This window comes from Arachis hypogaea, chromosome 7 (assembly GCF_003086295.3).
Source record: "Arachis hypogaea cultivar Tifrunner chromosome 7, arahy.Tifrunner.gnm2.J5K5, whole genome shotgun sequence".
Lineage (NCBI taxonomy): Eukaryota > Viridiplantae > Streptophyta > Magnoliopsida > Fabales > Fabaceae > Arachis > Arachis hypogaea.
Window position 1 is genome coordinate 37,097,568 of NC_092042.1, and position 19,600 is coordinate 37,117,167.

The 19,600-nt window shown below is 34.0% G+C and overlaps 2 long non-coding RNA genes across 2 annotated transcripts; one reads left to right on the forward strand and one right to left on the reverse strand.

Annotated features, from left to right (window-relative positions):
- Positions 1-10,467: 10,467 nt before the first annotated feature.
- On the forward strand, positions 10,468-12,156 carry LOC112702945 (uncharacterized). Its single transcript, XR_011863907.1, has 2 exons — positions 10,468-10,855; positions 11,717-12,156. It is a non-coding gene; the product is annotated as an uncharacterized lncRNA (long non-coding RNA).
- A 476-nt stretch (positions 12,157-12,632) lies between these two features.
- On the reverse strand, positions 12,633-14,192 carry LOC140174222 (uncharacterized). The gene is made up of 2 exons (XR_011863470.1): positions 13,633-14,192; positions 12,633-13,109 (listed from the first exon to the last, which is right to left on the reverse strand). It is a non-coding gene; the product is annotated as an uncharacterized lncRNA (long non-coding RNA).
- Positions 14,193-19,600: the final 5,408 nt, after the last annotated feature.

Below are 19,600 nucleotides of genomic sequence, written 5' to 3' on the forward strand. Positions count from 1 at the left end.
TGTAATTCACATTGAATGATTATTTTGTTACAAAATTATTATTTTTCAATTTATTTATGGGCAATACATATATTAATTATAATAGTAAATTAAGTTATTTTACATTAAATGACTTATATAATGGTCATCTCATTTATTGTCATAAATGTTGAATTAAATAAGTTATTATTACATTTGATTTAGAATTAAATGAGAATAAAATCAAAGATACTATTTTATTTGGTCTTTCAGGTTTAATGGGTGTCACACTCAAATATAAATAGTGACTTCCGAATTTCAGTCTCCAACACATCAAAGCCATCTCCGTAACTGTTTTTCCATAAAAGGAATTTTGATTCAACTCTATCAGGGATATAGAAGGTTTTCAAAGAACAAAGGAATTGTCTGAATTTGTACGAATTCTAAATGTTCGAACTTACGACGTTGTTTTAGTTCATTGTCGTTACGAGAATGACTCTAATCTATACGTGTCTAAGGACTAGAATAGATTACATATTATTTAAGTAATTTATTTCTAATATTGGAATTTAATTAAAATAGTTTTAGAGAAATTTAAATTGTTGACTCAATTTATATATTACGACTATTCTTTTTTAATATATTATTTTTACATTTTTAAATATAAAATTTCTTTTTTCCCTGATTTTTAAGTTAATTTTCTTTCTTGGATATATGTATCAACTTTTTTCTCATTTTATATTTCAGATTAGTGATGTAATTATTAAGAAAATATATTTAAAAAAATATTAAAACATCACTGTTTAAAAAAAGAAAGATACGTGAAAAAAAGGAAAACGAAAAATTAAAAATCACTATTAGAAAAAAACTGTTAATATGCGTATGAATGGAGCCAGAATTAAGGAAATATATAGATATAAAAAATAAAAAATTATTACATGATTGTAGAATAAAAAATAATCATATATATAAAAGAAATAATTATAATAAAAAATAATTAATATATGTGATTTAGATGTTTTTAATAACCGGTAATATAGAGTTTAACAAAATATAATTCACTATATATATATATATATATATATATAATTCACTATTAGAATATGAACAAAAAATATTTATAAAATAGACTTAACATCACTTGAAAGAATCATGGAAAATAATCAACTTACCTTATTATCCATGATAACCATTTCTATGTAAGTTGTCTTGTTCTTCCCAAATTTGGATAGAACTTTCCATAATCTTATATATATATATATATATATATATATATATATATATATATATATATATATATATATATATATATATATATATATAACAAAATTAATATATAAGGTTATGGAAAGTTTCATCCAAATTTGACAAGAACAAGATGACTTACATAGAAATGGTTCTCATGGATGATAAGCTAAGTTGATTATTTTTCATTATTCTTTCAAGTGATGCTAGGTCCAATTTATAAATATTTTTGGTTCATATTTTAAGTTTATTTGATAAGTAAACCCTTGCAAGCGAATAAAAAATAGTGCGATTTTATAGATTTATAAGTACTAATAGCCTTTATATTTAATTTGTTTTATAGTGTGATAATAACTAATATATTTATTAGTGGATTTAACTATTACTATATTATTTATAATCATATTTAGTATATATGTCTGATTTATTGAAGAAAGTAGATTATTAAAACCGATTAATAACTATTTTAGAGTTAATCCAATTAACACTAAATTAAAAAAAATACATAGCATGTTACTTTTTTATTAATCAAATTATTATAATTCAAATTAATTTTAAAAAAATAATTTAATATTATAATTTCAATTTTATCATGTAACACCCTACCATACAGAGTCTTATGCTCAAGTCATAATTCAGAGATGGTAAGGTATTACGACCTCTAAAATAAAAAAAAAATTAGTACTTAGAATAGTATGAATGATTGATTATAACTAGGAGCCTTTGTAGAAAAAGGGGTAAACAAAAACCGCAACTCAAAAGCGTAACACTCCGATCGATAACGTAACGAACAAGGATAACCAACGCGTGATTATATATATACAAAGGAGTGTCAAAAACAGGAAATATCAAGACTCAAGATCCGGCTGCGAAGATAACCGATCCGAGCATAACAATATATACATATGATATAATAAGGAAAACCCCAAAGGAAACCCAAAGGGACACAAATACATAAAACCTATTCTCCAAAATTCTCCCATAAGAGGAGTCATCACAGTTTGTATTATTTAATGGAGATAAAAGTATCTAAGCAAAACATATAAACCAAAACATAGCCCCGAGAACAAAGGATCTTCGCAAATCTAGAAGTCTCCAGTATGCCTCAGCGTGAAACCTCACGTCCTGCATCTGAAAACCACAAAATCCGCATGGGTGAGAACCAGAGGTCCCCAGCATGGTAACAACTTCCACATATATAATACATAATAATGGAGGAAAGCCGAAGGCAATCCTAGAACTTCCTCCAAATAATATCAAAGCTTATAAACAAGCTAAACCATAAAGGGCATCTGACTAAAGATACTTCAGTCTAACTAATACTTCCCTTTCCAATTCATTCAGACCTCCCAACCACCAGTAGGAGAAATAGTGTAGCAAACACAGTTATATCAAGAAAGAAATATACATTTAGGAACAAGTAGGGCATTTAGACAATTAGCAAGTAATATGCAGTCAAATAGGCAATCTCAAACAATTCATATAGTATGCATATGATGAATGCCTGTCCCTAGTGGCTGATGATATCATCTTGTCGGTTATAGAGCCAACCCGACAAGTCCTGGTCGCTAACCATTGGACTGTCCCTCTGTCATGCATCCCCAACTCGAGTTATACTCGTCATAAACTTGATCATAATCATGATCTATATCCATCACCCTCACTGGTGAATATTTATGGGGGCGAGCTCATCCGGGTCTTTCACAGTGCCCGGCCACACTTATGACATAGGGTCAAAAGAGATCAAGTCTCAACCTGGAGCACGTGGTGGCTAGCCACTGCTACTACCCAGGGAAACTCGTATCTCCGATAGTGGAAGTGCAAATCACAATTATCAATAATTCAGCATAAACATGCATGAATTCTCATCCATGGATCAACATCCATATCAGCCATTCCGGCTCACGGTTAAATCCATAACCAGCCAATATTCATAGCATACACAGCTATTCCGGCTCACGGTTCAATCCAGAACCAGCCAATATATAAACAATTACGGCCCTTCGGCCAATGGCATAACCAGCACTTCCACCACCATCCTCCGCATCTCACATAAACATGCTTGATCCTCAATGATCATTCATTTTTCCCTTGCTTCACTCGCAAGTTACCTCATTCCCTAGCCCTTTTTTAATAGCTAGGCATGTCATATTGATTTAAGATATGAGTGGTGAGATCGGAGGCTTAGAAGTATGAAATTTGGCTTTTAAAACTCAAAAATCAACTTTGGGATGAAAACAGGTCCGCGCGTACGCGCACTCCACGCGCACGCGTGGATGGCCTCAAAAACTTCATCGACGCACAAGCGTCATGCACGCTAACGCGTGGATTAAAAATTTGCCAATCGACGCGTACGCGTCAACCACGCGTACGCGTGGGCGTCCTTGTGCCCCAGGCACAACACTGGCACAGTTCTGGCATAACTCTCTGGAAAATGGCTGGGCATTGGGTGCAGCACAATCGGCGCGCCCGTGCACATCACGCTCACGCGTGGATGGCATTTTCAGGAAGAACGGCGCGCACGCGCTAAGTGCGCCCACGCGCAAGGGGTCATTCTGCTAAAAGTTTTCTAAGTTAAAAGCTGCAGAATTCACCAATTTAAACCCCAATCTTCCAACGGACATAACCTTCTCATTTTAAATCGTTTTTCACCCGTTCTTCGAACGGCATGGACATCCCGGATCCAATTTCATTTCTAAAAAGATTTGGTACAAAACAGAGATCCGTAGTCCAAGTTATGTCCCGCCAAAGTATGCCCAAAAACCATATTTTTCATAAAAACCACAAAGTGCCATTTGCAAACAAGCCATTTCCAACTCTTTTCAAAATCAATCAAAACATGCCATTTTCATCCCTTTTTCTTGAAATCAATCAAAATACATCAATTTCAATATCAAGCCTCCTCAACTCACACATTGACACTTTACCACAAATTACAAAATCACTATCTCATCATTTTAACTGACTTCACCCAAGTGGCTCAAACTCAAACATATTGACATATCATATACTCTTCCTCATGCCAAATCCAACAACACCAATTCCAATAAATCATTATTGTACACAATCAACATCATACTCACCATCAACATGGTTCAACCCACAATTCAACCATAACCAATCATCAAGCATATATCACAACATGCATATTTCTCATACATCATACCATCAAGGCATCATTAATCATCATCACATATATGACCACATCATATATCTCAATCATTCAACAACATCAACCATTCAATGCCTATCTTAGGGCCTCTAGCCTAAGTATTTCCTACCACATTACATATTAGATACGGGAAACCGAAACCATACCTTAGCCGATTTCCCAAGCTCAACCGGAGCACTTCCAAATCACTTATCCACAAGCTCTCAAGGCCTCAACACCTCCAAGAACAGATTTTTCACCACCAAACCCTTTCCAAGCTTTTCAAAATCACCAATCAAGCTCCAATATCCACACATACACAACCTAAGCCACAACCATCATACCCATACACAACATCTCAAAACCCAAACATCATAAAACAACAAAATTACACTAGGGTTAAGAACCTTACCATACCCAAGGTCCCAAGGAGACAAGATTAACCTTCTCCTTCAAGAGAGTTGGGTCCTATAACATCAAAGAACCCAAAATCTCAACATTTCACCCATGAAACTCGAAAATAAGGGCTGAGATTTCGAACAGCAACACGTGGCTTACCTTAAGATTGGTTGTATGAGTTTTGTAGAGCTCTCCGCGGTGAACACGTAGCCGCAAACGGAGCGGCAATCGGAGCTCTAGATCAAAAGTTATGGTGATTTGAAGATCAACCAAGGGAGAGAACTTGAGAGAGTGTTCTTCCTCCCTTTCTCTCTAATTTCAGCTTGTGTGTGTAACAAATGAGGAGAGAGAGTGCTGAAAACTAGGGTTTTGGTTAAGTTATGTTGGGCCAAGGGCCCACTTTGGGTCCAATTGGCCCGGTTTGGCCCGTTCGGTCCAATCTTGGTCCGAATTCTATAAAATTGGTACCGAAATTCTCGTCTCGGTCTCCTCTATCACATTTAGCCATAAAAAACACATTTTAGGCTTTCTAGAATAAATTCTCATTTATGGGTTAATTAGCCGTTAATTAACCGGGTTTTACATATCACATGCATGACACGGGTAATTATACTTGTTTTATTATATAAAAATTAAATTTCTATATTTCATGATAGAATTAACGTGTCATATTTTTAAGCATATCTTTTAATTTATTTTTTAATTCTTTGAATATAATTCATTATGCTAAATTAATTATATCAACTAATTGATTTGATTAGATATTTAGATATCATATAATTTATTATAATTTGTATTAATCAATTAATTATAATTTATTATATCGATTATTTAATTCATTAATTTATAAAATACATAATAACATAGAGAATTTGTTACTTATTTTGATTAAATAATATAATAAATACAGATTAATTTAGTTAAAAAATTATTATCTCTTATGTTTTTCTATTTATTTTTTTAATTCATTAAATCCAATCAAATAAAATCAAAATATATTAATTATTTGTATCACAATAATAAGCCACAATTATACTAATTATTCTAATCAAATATAACATAGAGAATTTATTACTTATTTTGATTAAATATAATAAATACAGATTAATTTAGTAAAAAAAATTATTGTCTCTTATGTGTTTTTTTTATTTTATTTAATTCATTAAATTCAATCAATAAATCAAATAAAATCAATTATACTAATTAGTTGTATCAACTAATTGATTTCACTAATTCTTAAAAGTACTTTTATTTAATTTATTTTATTATTTAAATACATAAATTATAACTAATTAATTATTTAATTTTATTAGGATAAATATGTCAAATTCTATTCTTAATATAAAAATACAAATTTTTATTCCTTCCATTTTTATTTTACCACCATAAAAAACGATATATACTAGAAGAAAATATTATTTGTTTACTAATTACTCTTTCATTGAGTAGTTTTTATAATAATTCATTTTTTTCCTATGAAGTGTGGTCACAAGAAGGCACCATCGTGAACACAAACCAACACACCCTCCAACTCCCGTTAACTGAGTGCAAGGTTCTGAAAATCGGTTCGGACCGGCTGGTCGAACCAATTAAACCATGAACCGCTGAAGAAAACGACTTGAACTAATGTAAAAACTGCAGATTTTAAAAACTGTAATTGAACCGGTGAACCGGTCAGTTTTTTGAGGGGGAGCAAAACGTCGTCGTTTCAGCTGCTGCACTTAGCTTAGCCCTAGCTCAGATGCCCAGATCCAGATTCTACTCATTGCAGAATGCTCTGCCTCTTTCACACTCACACAGACTCAGTACAGGGCAGGGCTCCTCTCAATCGAGCTCTTGGCCATCCCTCACCTCCGTCCAGCCACCGCCTCGTGGCGCTGCCGTCATTCTTTCGAGCAGCAACCGTCTGCTCACTCACTTTCCCTCTATCGTGCAGCTGCCATCGATATCAACCTTCCCTTCCATTGCGGAGCCATCGCAACCTTCCTTCATCGCGGAGCCATCGCAACCTTCCTCTGTCGCGCAACCTAGCTCTGTCCCGTTCAAAGCCCATCGCGCAGCCACGATTCCTTGTCTTGGTCACTTGGTGAAACTGTCTCTCTCTTGCATGCTCTATTGAAGACTTCTTCTAGCTTCTAGGTAAAATTTTTTATTAACTATATTGAACCATTGTTTAATTATGTGAAGCTCTATGAACTATGAAGTACTGAAGTGTGAACTGATTTACTGAAGTGTGAAGCTTTGTGAATAATTTTTTTATTAGCTATGATTGAATAATTTTTTTATTCTTCTAGTTTCTACTTCTAGGCAATTTTTTTATTAACTATGTGATTTACTGATTTTTTTTTGTGAACTGTGAAGTGTGAACCAAGGTCCTATGAACTCACACTGTGAACTGTTTCAACTGAAGTTACTGAACTAAACTGTGAACTTTGTTTAATAATTGTGAATAATTATTGTTAATTAAGTTCTAAAGTGTGAACTACTGAATTTATTTGTTTGTTGAATAATTGTTTGTTTGATGATTAATTGTTGAAGCATTGATTAGTTGTTGGTTCTAAATCTTGTTGTTGAAGGCTTAAAGCATGATTAATTGTTGAAGCATTACTAAACCTTGTTGTTGAATAATTTTGATTAATTGTTATATAATTGATTAATAATTGCCACACCTTTGCAACCCAGCATTCCAAGCCACTTCACCCAATAACCTTGTCCATTGTTCATTATGTACTTCATAAGCTTCTCATCTTCTTCTGGTGACCATAATCCCTTCCTTACTAAGATGTATACTAACATTTTTCTTAAAAGTGTATGTTTGGATTACTTTAGATTGATTTATAGTTTAAAGTATATTAATAAGCACAGAATGAGTTAATCATGAAAAACACACTTTCATGAGTTAATTATCTTCAATATCAATATCACTCACATAGACCACTCATATAACATAGTTATACATTTTCCTCTCACTTTCAGACACACGCTACAACAACAGAGGAATATAGTTTTTTTACCAAATAACTCAATTCATTTCATTCTTGGTATTCATAACAAGGCTTTTCTTTTCATTGTAAGAGTGGTGGTATATCTAGATGAAGCTATAATGATGTAAGCATGGATAAATCACAACTTTGATATCTACTACATTTTATTCCATTTGCACAATAAAAATTAAATCTAATTGTATATTTATAGATGATATTGATGCTGATTTAGATCAAAGTGGTGGTAGTGGTGGTGGTAGTAGTATATGTTATGTTGCACCACTTGATTTTTCTGGTCCAAGTAGTTGATGATATCAAGAAAGCAAATCTGCAGCAAGTTATGGTAGATTTTGATGATTGATGACAAACTTGAATGTTGGCATTTTATGTTTGGTTGATTGTTTTTGTTATTTGACTTTTGAGTTTGTATTTGAATGAAATTATAACATTCTGGTTTATGTAGTACTTTTAATTTAGATGATATTTTAAAGTTTATGTTAGACTATAATTATATTTTAATGTATTACTTATAATTTATTTATTATTTTATTATAAAACAATTTTTTCGGTTCAACCACGGTCGAACCAGTTGAATCTATAAACCAATAAACTAGTAGTTAGAGCGGTTCGATGACCGGTTTGGTTTTCAGAACCTTGATTGAGTGTTCATCATTTGAAGTTATATATGATATGTTAGACATGAAGCATTCATAAACCATGGTGTTTATGTATGCATAAATAAAAAAAGTACGTATTTGAACTTACTCAAGTCATTTACCTATTTGTGTAGTATATTATAGTGTAAAATTACTTTGAATTTGTGTTGTACAATGATATTATGGTCTAATTTAAGCTTTTACTTTAGAACTGTGTTATAATTTTATCTCATCATTTTTCTTAGATATCAAGTTGATATATTTTTATCTATTATTATTGAAACGGATGTGATATGAAATTTATAAAAAAAACTCTCACACTCAAATTTATTTTATTATAATTTTCTATCTCTTCTATTTTTTATTTTCTTCTTATTCATTTTATTTTTTTAATGTCACACAATTTATTATAATTTATATCAATTAATTATAATTCATCATATCAGTTAGTTTAATTCATTAATTTATAATATGCATAATAAAATAAATAATTTGTTACTTATAACGTTAATTCTTCTAAAATCTAAATCTAGATATAATTATATTTGTACTTTTTATTATGATCAAAACATTATTAATAATGAATAATAATTAACTACTCATACTTTTAATCAAAGTGTTTGGAAGATTTTTTTATTTATTAATATTAATTGTTGATTTTTTTGTAAATAAATTGTATTATAATTTTATGTTAGTTCATAATTGATTAACGATTAATCTTCATGAAGATCTGTTACTCTAAATTTTATATTTTACAAATATTCTACTAAAATGTAATTTTTTAAACAGAAAAATTTATTATTTTTAATAATATCATACTTTTACTTTTTTAATTCTAAATAAATATTTTATCAAATACTAATTAAATTCATCATTCCATTTGCTTTTACTAATCTATTATCTAACTATTATATAAAATTTAAATCATATTAATATATTAAATATTAAAGTTGGCTTGGCTTTTTATTTAGGATATTTTTTGATTTTTTTTAGTCTAATCCACCAAAATTATTCAGTTATAAATAGTCACTTCTATCTTATTTTATATTATTAACTAATTAAAATTACTAAAATTTAATAATATAATTTATTTTATATTTTTATATTTAGTCCAGTCCATCTAAACTATATAATAATCACTTCAATTTTTATATTTTATTATGTAATACTAAATACATTAATAGTAAAATAACATAGTAAATTGTCATGTTTTAATATTAAATATAAAATTAATATGTACAAAAATTTTCAAGCTTTTAAATCAATACAGAGATCATTGTAAGCGACAATAATACTTATTTATAACATAAAAAAAATACAGAGTCTTAAATTTTGCATATAAACATTTAGAAACATGTTATATATACAAATGTAATTACATAGTGTTAAATTTTTTTAATGGTATAAACTAACACTTCTAATTTTTTATGGTCAAATTAAAAAAAAAAGTTGTTCTTTTAAAGGTAGTTAGAAAAAAAACAACGAAATTGATAAACAAAATAGTTAACTTATATTATTCTATTAATTTATTCAATATATTAAATTATTTTTATTTATATTAAGATAAATTTTGAATATTTTAAAATAAAAAATATAATTAATCATAATTTGCATATTAAGTTATGTTAAGTACATGACATTCTATTGTACTGCTTGACGGAGAATAAATGTCGGCTTAGAAAATTCTAAGGTTTTCAAACTCAAACGTCGCAAACATAGTCCAAACCAACATGTAATCCCCAATTAAAGTTTAGAAGAGTGTCACAACAATCAAATCAATTACCAAAAATAGAATCCTGAATTATTCTAGGAGTTACAAATGAATGCACATCATTGGTTAGAAAATTTTGGAAATTTTGAATTGCTTGCGAAAAAAGTGAAGTGACAAGAATCTAAGAGTAATGAACAATTAACAATTAAATTGAAAAAACTAGGCTTACCAATAAAGTAATTGACTAACTAACAATCATGCAATAAAATGAGAGTCTATCTTTAATAAGCTCAACTCTTTTGAGTTTTTTGAAAATGCACAATAACTAACTTATAAATATAACCCATATAGGGGTTTAATAATAATTATCAATTTTTTATATTTACCACATATATTTTTAGAATTCATAATAGATAACCTTAATTTATTTTACCTATAACCTTCGTTGCCTCTCTACCCACTAATCACCACAACCTACTCCACAATTAATCTGTTCTCTGCCGTGCATCAAGCATTCGTTGCCGGTCTCAAGCCCTCACCCGGCGTCAGTATCATCCTCTGTCTCTTCTCAGCCCAGCACCTCATTGTCTCATTCATTCTCAGTATCTCTCTTCTCTCTTCGCGTCGCTCGTCTTCAGTCTCAGAGCGGTGGCATGGGTCTCAGAGAGTCAATATCGTCGTCTGCGCCGGGGTGCTCCGTCTCCCCCTTCATCGCTCCACTTCCAATGTTCCAATGGATCCTCAGCTTCGGGTATGAATTTGCTTGATTTAGCTCCTTTTTTTTATCCTTTTATGTTCTGTTGTATGAATCTGTTTTGTTGAAGCCAATTCATTTCATTCAATTAGTTGTTTTGTTTTGTTTATTTTGAAATTTTTTGGGTTCTCTTTATGAGGGTTAAAAAATTTTGGTATTTATTTTTATGATTTTGATTTCAATTTCCGAGTTTATGTTTCTGTTCATGATGTTATATTTTTTATTTGGTATTGCTGTTTGATTTCTGTTCATGATTTCAATTTCTGGGTTTATGTTTCTATTCAGTTGTGGTATTTGTTTGTATGATTCTGATTTCAATTTCTGGTTTGTGTTTATGTTCATGATGTTCTATTTTTTATTTGTTATTGCTGTTTGATTTCTGTTCATGATTTCAATTTCTGGGTTTATGTTTATATTCAATTTTGGTACTTGTTTTTATGAATTTTTCTGAAGCTTAAATTTCAGGGGCAAATGATGATGATGAGGCAGAGTTGTGAACCATCCGTTGCATCAATCAAAGAAGAGTTTAAATTCCTTTTTTTTGCTATTTTTATTAATTAGGCTTTTGGAACATGTTTACATCACTCTGAATCTTAACAATTTTAGAACAGTTGAATGAGTTATTCATTTTTTAGTGAATGCACTTACCTTTGGATGATTGTTGCTGCTTAGTGTTTACAGCCAAGAATGCTATTTATTGATGTTAAATTGCTTTATAGGTTGCTAGACTTCATAAAATGAATAATATATGGTTGATTGTACTGCCATTTTAGTGATTTTTGGAATTTTGATTCATAGTGTGGCTTAGTTGGATCTATATCAAAGAATCTTGAATATATATGGTTGATTGTGCCTTAGGTATGGAAAAAGTTGGTGTTGATGGGAAACACAAGCTTGCAGATAAAGGTTTTGCTAGTGTCTTCGGATCACATTTGAGGGAACTTAATGCTCCATTTCATGAGGCTACTCATAAGGCTGGCTGGTTTTTTACTACAAACGAAGCAATCAAGTTATGGCTGTAGTCTAGGTGTTCAACTAAAATAGTTGGTGCTTAGAAACTTCAAGGTTTTTTAGGTGTTCTAACAGTGTCTCCCTCACTATTGATGCTGTTACTTTAGGGAGTCATTTGCCAAGTAGTTTTTATGCATTTTCCTATCCCTTCTGCAGAAATTTTGTACTAGTAGATTAGAAAATTAATATCTTTTAAATAAATTTTTGGATTTATTAGAGAAAATCAATGTATTTGAACAATTCATATATTAATTGAAAATACAGATGATAACGTATTTTAGTGTCAAGAATGAAGTACAAAAGGACTTCTGATTTTAATGCCAAAAGGGGCTTCTGACTTTTTGTTAATAATAATATTTGAGAAGTAATGGACTTAGAACTTGAAATCTTATCTAAAGAAGCTCTAATATATATATATATATATATATATATATATATATATATATATATATATATATATATATATATTAGAAGTCAAAATAAGAATGAATTGTGTGTGATGGCATGCACGTTAAGAAGACCTTCAACCAAAAAATTGACCTAAAGCTCTTTATATAAGGGTGAGAGCTTTTGTTCATTTTATCATGCAGAAAGCACTATGGGAAAGTCTTGTATATCGAGGTTGCAGAAAATGGCTACCTTCTTTACAAACTATTCCTGAAGTGTAGAACTATTGAGTTTTTGTAATTTTGGTCAACTATTAAGTTTTGAAAATTTGAATGATTCATTGACACATGTATCAAGTAAAACATATTAAAACCCCTTTTGCAAAAGCTTCTTTGCTTTAATTTTTTTCCTGGTATCTGTTGGTACTCATGATAATAGTGCAAAGCTTATGTCTCATACACGTAAATTGACCTTGATCAAATTAGACCAAACCATTTACAATACAAAACAGAGTTTCTATTACATAACTTGGAACATTAAATTATGAGTTTCTACTACAAGGTCTCAATTCAAAATCCTTCTGCAAAAGCCACCATTGGGATTCAACCTTCACCTAACTCAATTACTTTCATGTGACTAGCACAATAGGAGCACTATAAATTCTCAGGTAAGGTTCATTAGCTGGAATATCACCCATGGAATTTGCTAAAGTCAATGTTTGATTGAAGCCTGACCACTCTAGTTGCATGAATCCACTCTTCTTCCATGGACCAATGTGCATTTTCTTCTCTTTCAATGACTTTTTGGCAGCTTCACACATAACTCTACGATGGCAATTAAGCATTCTGGCTTCCTGACATAAAGTTCCGGCAAACAATATACAAGAAGGATGGCCTTAGAAAAAACCCAAATAATAATCTCTATTTTCCAAACATCAAATAGAATTATATAAAAAAATGAAACTTCATTAAAAAAAAATTAAAAAAGGGGGTAAGGGCTTGTTTTAGTGAGCTTTTAAGAAAAGATCTTTTTTCGAGTTATCTTTTTTTAAAAGATATTATAGAGAAGTAAAAGTAATTTTATGTTTGGATATCTCATGTAAGAATGTCTTTTTATCTATCAATTATGTTTGGGTATAACAATATAAAAGTACTTTTTTGTTTATTTATTATATGAAAAACATCTTTTTTTAAGGAAAAAAGATCTTTTAAAAAAAGATGTAAATTACAGCTTCTCAAAAAAGATATTTTTTTGATTTTACTAGTGCTTTTACTTTTACTTCTAGAAATTTGCCAAACACGTTAAAAAAGATCTTTTTTCATTGAAAAAGATCTTTTTTTTAACAAAATAATGGCACCAAAACGTGCACTAAGTACCTGTTTGTGTTCCCTGAACCTAGGAGCAGACTCATTGAAGTGTGGCCTTGTCCACTTCTTCCTCCACCACCCTTCTCTTCCCCTTTGCCACCGCAGCTACAACTCCTCCTCCACCACCGTCGCCTCCTCCTGATGCTGAAGAGGTTGCTGGGACTCCACTTGCCACCGCAGCATCCCACTGGCAAAAGGCTCAGTCGCAGAGGAGGATGAGCCTTCAACGGCGGGCACCTGCGGGAACTGATGAGGAACAAGATGATGATTATAAAAAGGAGCAACAACGGTGATGTCGTCATTCGTGACGGCAACGTTTTTTTAGAGGAAAGCCTCAATGGTCATTTTCTCGAACAGGCGGTGATTAGATTGAGGTGAGTCTCTGTCAAAGTGGGTTAGGTTCATGTCTTTTCAAACATCATCGACGGTTTTGGGCGGAGGAGGGGGGAAGAAGAAGGATTTGAGGGATGAGAGGTGGTCCTTGTTGTGGTGAGGCACTGCATCTGAAACAATTCAAAGGAATTTGAATGAAATTGAGAATTTGAGTTGAAACATGAAGGTATCTGGTGAAGAAGCGGAGGATAATGGCCAAGAGGAAGAAGGCAACAAGCAGTTAAAATTAGGGTTTAGTTCTCAAATTTTACATGGGGAGAACTTTAAATATCAAAATATTTGTATCTTTTGATGAATATTTTAATAAATTTAAATAAATTAAATATAAACCGTTAGGTCGTTTATCAATCTAATCCAATGCTTTAAATTAAATAGTGCATCAGATAAGCCTGATAAACCCATATTTTATGATATATTTTGTGCTTAATCTGAGTGATTTATTCAATCCTTCACCCACTTATTCATATTAATTGCATGGTTTTACTTCTCCTTCCTTATTATGTGATGTATGTGAAAAACATGTTTCCTATGCTTTAGAATTAATTATTTTAATTACCTTTATTTCCATTCGATGCCATGACTAGTGTGTTGAGTAGTTTCAGATCTTCTAAGGCAGGAATGACTTAAAAGATGGAAAAGGGGACATACAAAAATGGAAGGAAAGCGTAAAACGGAGTTTTTGGAGAAACTGGCATCCACGCGACCACATGGATAATGCGACCGCGTGCCAAGAGCGAAGAAGCAGCGACGCGGCCGCATGACTGACGCGACCGCGCACCCAAAGAAGAACACCTATGACGCGGCCGCATGATTGATGCGACCGTGCGACAAAGAAAACTCCAATCGATGCGACCGCGTGACCCACGCAGACGCGTGACAGAGGCCACGCACCAGAAATTGCAGAAAACACTCATAGCGGATTCTGAAGCCCTTTTTGGCCCAAATCCAAGTCCAGAAGGCATAGACCAGAGGTTATGAAGTTTGGGAATGCATCCATTCAGAGTATCCGCATTTTTAGTTACCTTCCATGATTTAGGTTTAGTTGGAGAGAGGCTCTCTCCTCTCTCTTTAGGATTAGGATTTAGGACTTCTCTTAGTTTTAGGAGTGACTCTCGATCCCAGGTTCAATGTTCTTTTACTTTACATTTATTTCTTATTTTCAGATACTTGAATGCTTATATTAGTTATGTTGCCTATTTGGCTTATGCCACATTCATGATGATTTTCCTATTTAATGATATTTGAGGTATTTCAGTTTAATATTGCTTTCTTTTGTTTGTGTTATTGATTATTCCCAATCTGAAGACATTTTATTCCAGTAGATTTAATTTCCTTTTTTTTTGGTCTTGGTTAAGAAATCAGTAACTCAGGAGTTATCTTAGCTCAACATAATTGATAACTGTTATTCTTGCTAATTGGACTGAACTTTAATAATCCCAAACTTTTCGTAGGAAATAAATAGGATTCGAAGGTCAATTAATTAGTCCCTTGACTTTCCTTTGCTTTAGCAAAGGTTAACTAAGTGGAATTAAGATTCAACTTTCATTATTGTTGATAAGGATAACTAAGTCTGGACTTCAAATTTCTCATACCTTGCCAAAGGATTTGCTTTACCGTATTTATTTATTTTAATTGTCATTTAAATTATTTGCCATATTTATTCCTCATTCTCAAAACCCCAAATTTACAATCTCCATAACCAATAATAAGAACATACCTCCCTGCAATTCCTTGAGAAGACGACCCGAGGTTTAAATACTCGGTTATCAATTTTAAAGGGGTTTGTTACTTGTGACAACCAAAATGTTTGCACGAAGGGATTTCTGTTGGTTTAGAATCTATATCTACAACGCGATTATTTTTATAAAATTCTTTACTAACAAAAATCCTAATGTCATAATGGCGCCGTTGCCGGGGAATTGCAAACGTGTGCCTTATTATTGGTTATTGTAAATATTTTTCAAAAAATAAAAAATAAAAAAAAATATATTTTTCTTTTACTTGTTTATTTGTTTCTCCTTTTTTTTCCCTTTTTACTGATAACTACTATGAATTCTCACCCCTCTTGCTTTGAGTTTGGTTCTAACTTTGTTGAAGGAAATAGAAACCACAGCAGAAATATGCATCAAGGTCGGACCAATCAAGGATGGATGGAGCCAAGAGGATCTAATCAACCCTTTAGGCAACAACACCCTCCAAGATATCATGGACAACGACCATTCTACAATGCATACCCAGCTAAAAGATATGGTGGACAACCTTGTAACTACCAACAAGCCCCACCCCGTGCCTATAGACCATCCTCTCAACATAACCTCGAACCACCACACTCACAATCTTCTTTTTACCATTCGCCACCATACAATCCTTATCCACCCCAACACCAATCCAATTACTCCCAAGAACCACCACTTCCCCATACACCATACCCATATCCATCAAAGCCAGAATCACAGGTTCGCCTTGAAGAATCAGTAAAACAATTTACTGCAACCCTTCATCAACTGGAGCAAGCAATAAATCAATTATCTTCCAGACGTTCAGCCCCTCAACAGACTCTCATGGCTTTATGTGGAGAATCCAATGAAGAATGCAGTACAAAGAAGACGCTAGAAGCTCCAGTGAACAACATAGAGCATAACTTCGTACTGGAACAAGTAGAGGACGCTATCATTGTAGAAGAAGAAGAGTTGGTTAAAGATTTAGGAGATGCCGAACTGCCACCTGAATCCAAAGTAGTGGAGAATTCCGTCAAGGATATTACAATTAATGCTAAAGAGGATGTTGCACAACCTCCAATGGGGATATCTTATAAAGAACTGGACGGAGTAACTCAAGACGTATGTTTCTTTGATGATGATAGTCACCAGTCAAGTCCTCTTAGTGATGAACATGCAGTTGCGAGTGAATTCTCTGAGACAGAAGAATCTTTCCCAAGCGAATACGAAGATATTGTAGAGGTCGACTTTTCTCAACCTCCTATTTATGACTCAAGTGATGAGGAAGATATGGAAGACTTTGACCAGAACATGGCTGGAATGGAAAAGGTTTACAAGGAAGTGGGGGAATCTACTGAAGACCACAAGGGAGTAGATCTTGCAGAACCACTGAAAACACTGCTCCCAAGGCCATTACCACCCAATAGAGACTTCAAAGCTCTTTGCAGCTTTAAGAGAAAAAGGGAAATGACTCGCACTTAGCGCTGGTATGCAAGATCCAATGAGGTTTCGCACTTCAATTTGAGGTGCAGAAGTTGGTGTCAAGCTCACTTGATAGGATCTCGGAAAACGTTTGGTCATCTTGGTGAGAATCTAATTTCCAAACCGCCCGGATGGAAAAGTATAGATCAAAACAAAGGCGGATTTGGAACCAAAGTTTGGGATCCTGGAAAATACTCTGATATTCATCACCCCGGGAGTCTGAAAATCTTTTTGAAGCTGCTCAGAAGCTTCGCATGCCTAGTTTGGGACCCCGGAGGCTATTGGCATTCCAAGCATTGGTGGAGATTTCTGGATGAATTTAAACATAAGCCTCCATAACAGGAAGCTCAACCAATGTCCAACTTAAGGACTTTAACTAAAAGTGCTAGGTGGGAGACAACCCACCATGGTATGATCGTCCCTTTTTTTTTAGTTTTCACTTTTGTTTATTTTGTTTGTTTTTGAGTTTTGATTGAACCTGGAATTTTGCATAACATTCATGGCATCTGCATTTGCATCTTATTCTGCATAAAAAAAGTGGCGTGCGACGCGACCGCATCAATCATGCGATTGCGTCAGTTGCGACAGAACACCTTCCACGCGTCTGCGTCATCCACGCGGTCACGTGACATGGAAATCAGCGTAAAGATCCAACGCTCAGAAAGTTGGGCTGGAATCGTGCGGCCATTGTGCATTTCGCACAAAAGACCCACGCGATCGTGTCCCTGACGCGATCGCGTCACATGCACCTACACTAATCCCACGCGACAGCGTGGGCGACGCGATCGCGTCACGCGGATTGCACACCACCCCAAAGGAGACAGAGAGTTGCGCTGACACGACGCTGGAATCATGCGTTTAGCATAATTTCAAGCGACGCGATCGCATGCCTCATGCGATCGCGTCACCCCCTCTTGTATCCGCTCTACGCGATTGCGCAACCCAAGCGATCGTGTCAACCCCATTTCACCCCAGCCACGCGACCGCGTGCTCCACGCGATCGCGTGGATTCAAATTATAACCCCCTGTCACGCGAACCCTATCAGTCGCGCCCCCCTCCCGAAACCCTCTCCCCCCTCTCTTCCTCTCCACCACCCAACCACCACCCAGCCACCACCACCGTCCACCACCGCCCTCGCCGACCACCTAGAACCCACCGCCACACCGACCCCCTTCCTCCTTCCCCCTCTTTCTTCTTCTTCTCTATCCTCTTCTCCCTCCACCGCCGCTGCCCCCTCCACGATTGCCGCCCACCGCGCCGCCACCAGCAGCGCCACCTCCAACCACCACCACCCCCAACCCCTGTCCCAAACCTCCCCCCATTCCCCCCTAACCTTACCGAAGGCCCTGCCCCCTAACCAGCCGCCACCGCCGCCGTGTCTCCCTCTTCCGCCACGACAGCCGCCACCACTGCCACCCCCAGCCGCCTCTCTGCCCTATTCTCCTTCTTAGCCTACCAAGTTCCGCATCACGTCACTCTTCTATCCATTCGTAGTTACTTCTTATTTTTCTGTTTTTGTTCATATTTAGGCTAGTTAAATATGCATGTTGTAGTGGATTCTAGGTTGTTAGGTAGCCTAGGATGTAGTTAGTGGATTTAGGTCTGATAATTGCGCTGTTCGTGCTTCTTGCTTTATGATTTTTGCAATTCTGATGATTTTGTGTTGTTGCTTTTGTTCATATGCTGTGCTTTCTTATTTCATGCTGTTTTTTACATTTCCTTTTTCCATGTTCATATTCCTTATATGTGATTGCAGCTATGTTTCATTTTGATTCATATGTACGATTTTGCTGTTGTTTATTTTCTGGGATAGTCCAATTTTAGCCGGAATGTTGCCCAAATTTCTGCAAAATATTTCCATTCATATCTTGGTTTTGGCATTTTCAACTATATTTTCATTAGTTTCCCCAAACCAATTCATGAATGTCCAGGCACGCATTCTTATTCTCTTTGATCTCTTGGCTCATAAATTGCATTTTTGATGTTTGATTCCAATTTTCGCTATTTCTATATCTATCTGAATCTTCATCAACCTGTTTTCCTTGTTTGGTTATGAGTTACCTGTAGCTTCTAATTATGAATTACATTTTGGATTGTGAATTCTTTCTTTCGAACTTTTAACTCCTATACAATCTGGTGGACGAAATTGTGATCACTTGTTCTTTCTACTTGTAGGATGTTTACTCTGAGGGCATTGTTTATTTTCACAACTCCGTTCAACTAACCAGCAAGTGTACTGGGTCGTCCAAGTAATAAACCTTACGTGAGTAAGGGTCGAATCCACAGAGATTGTTGGTATGAAGCAAGCTATGGTCACCTTGCAAATCTCAGTTAGGCAGATTAAAATAGTTTATGGGTTTTTGAAAAACAGAAATAATGAAAG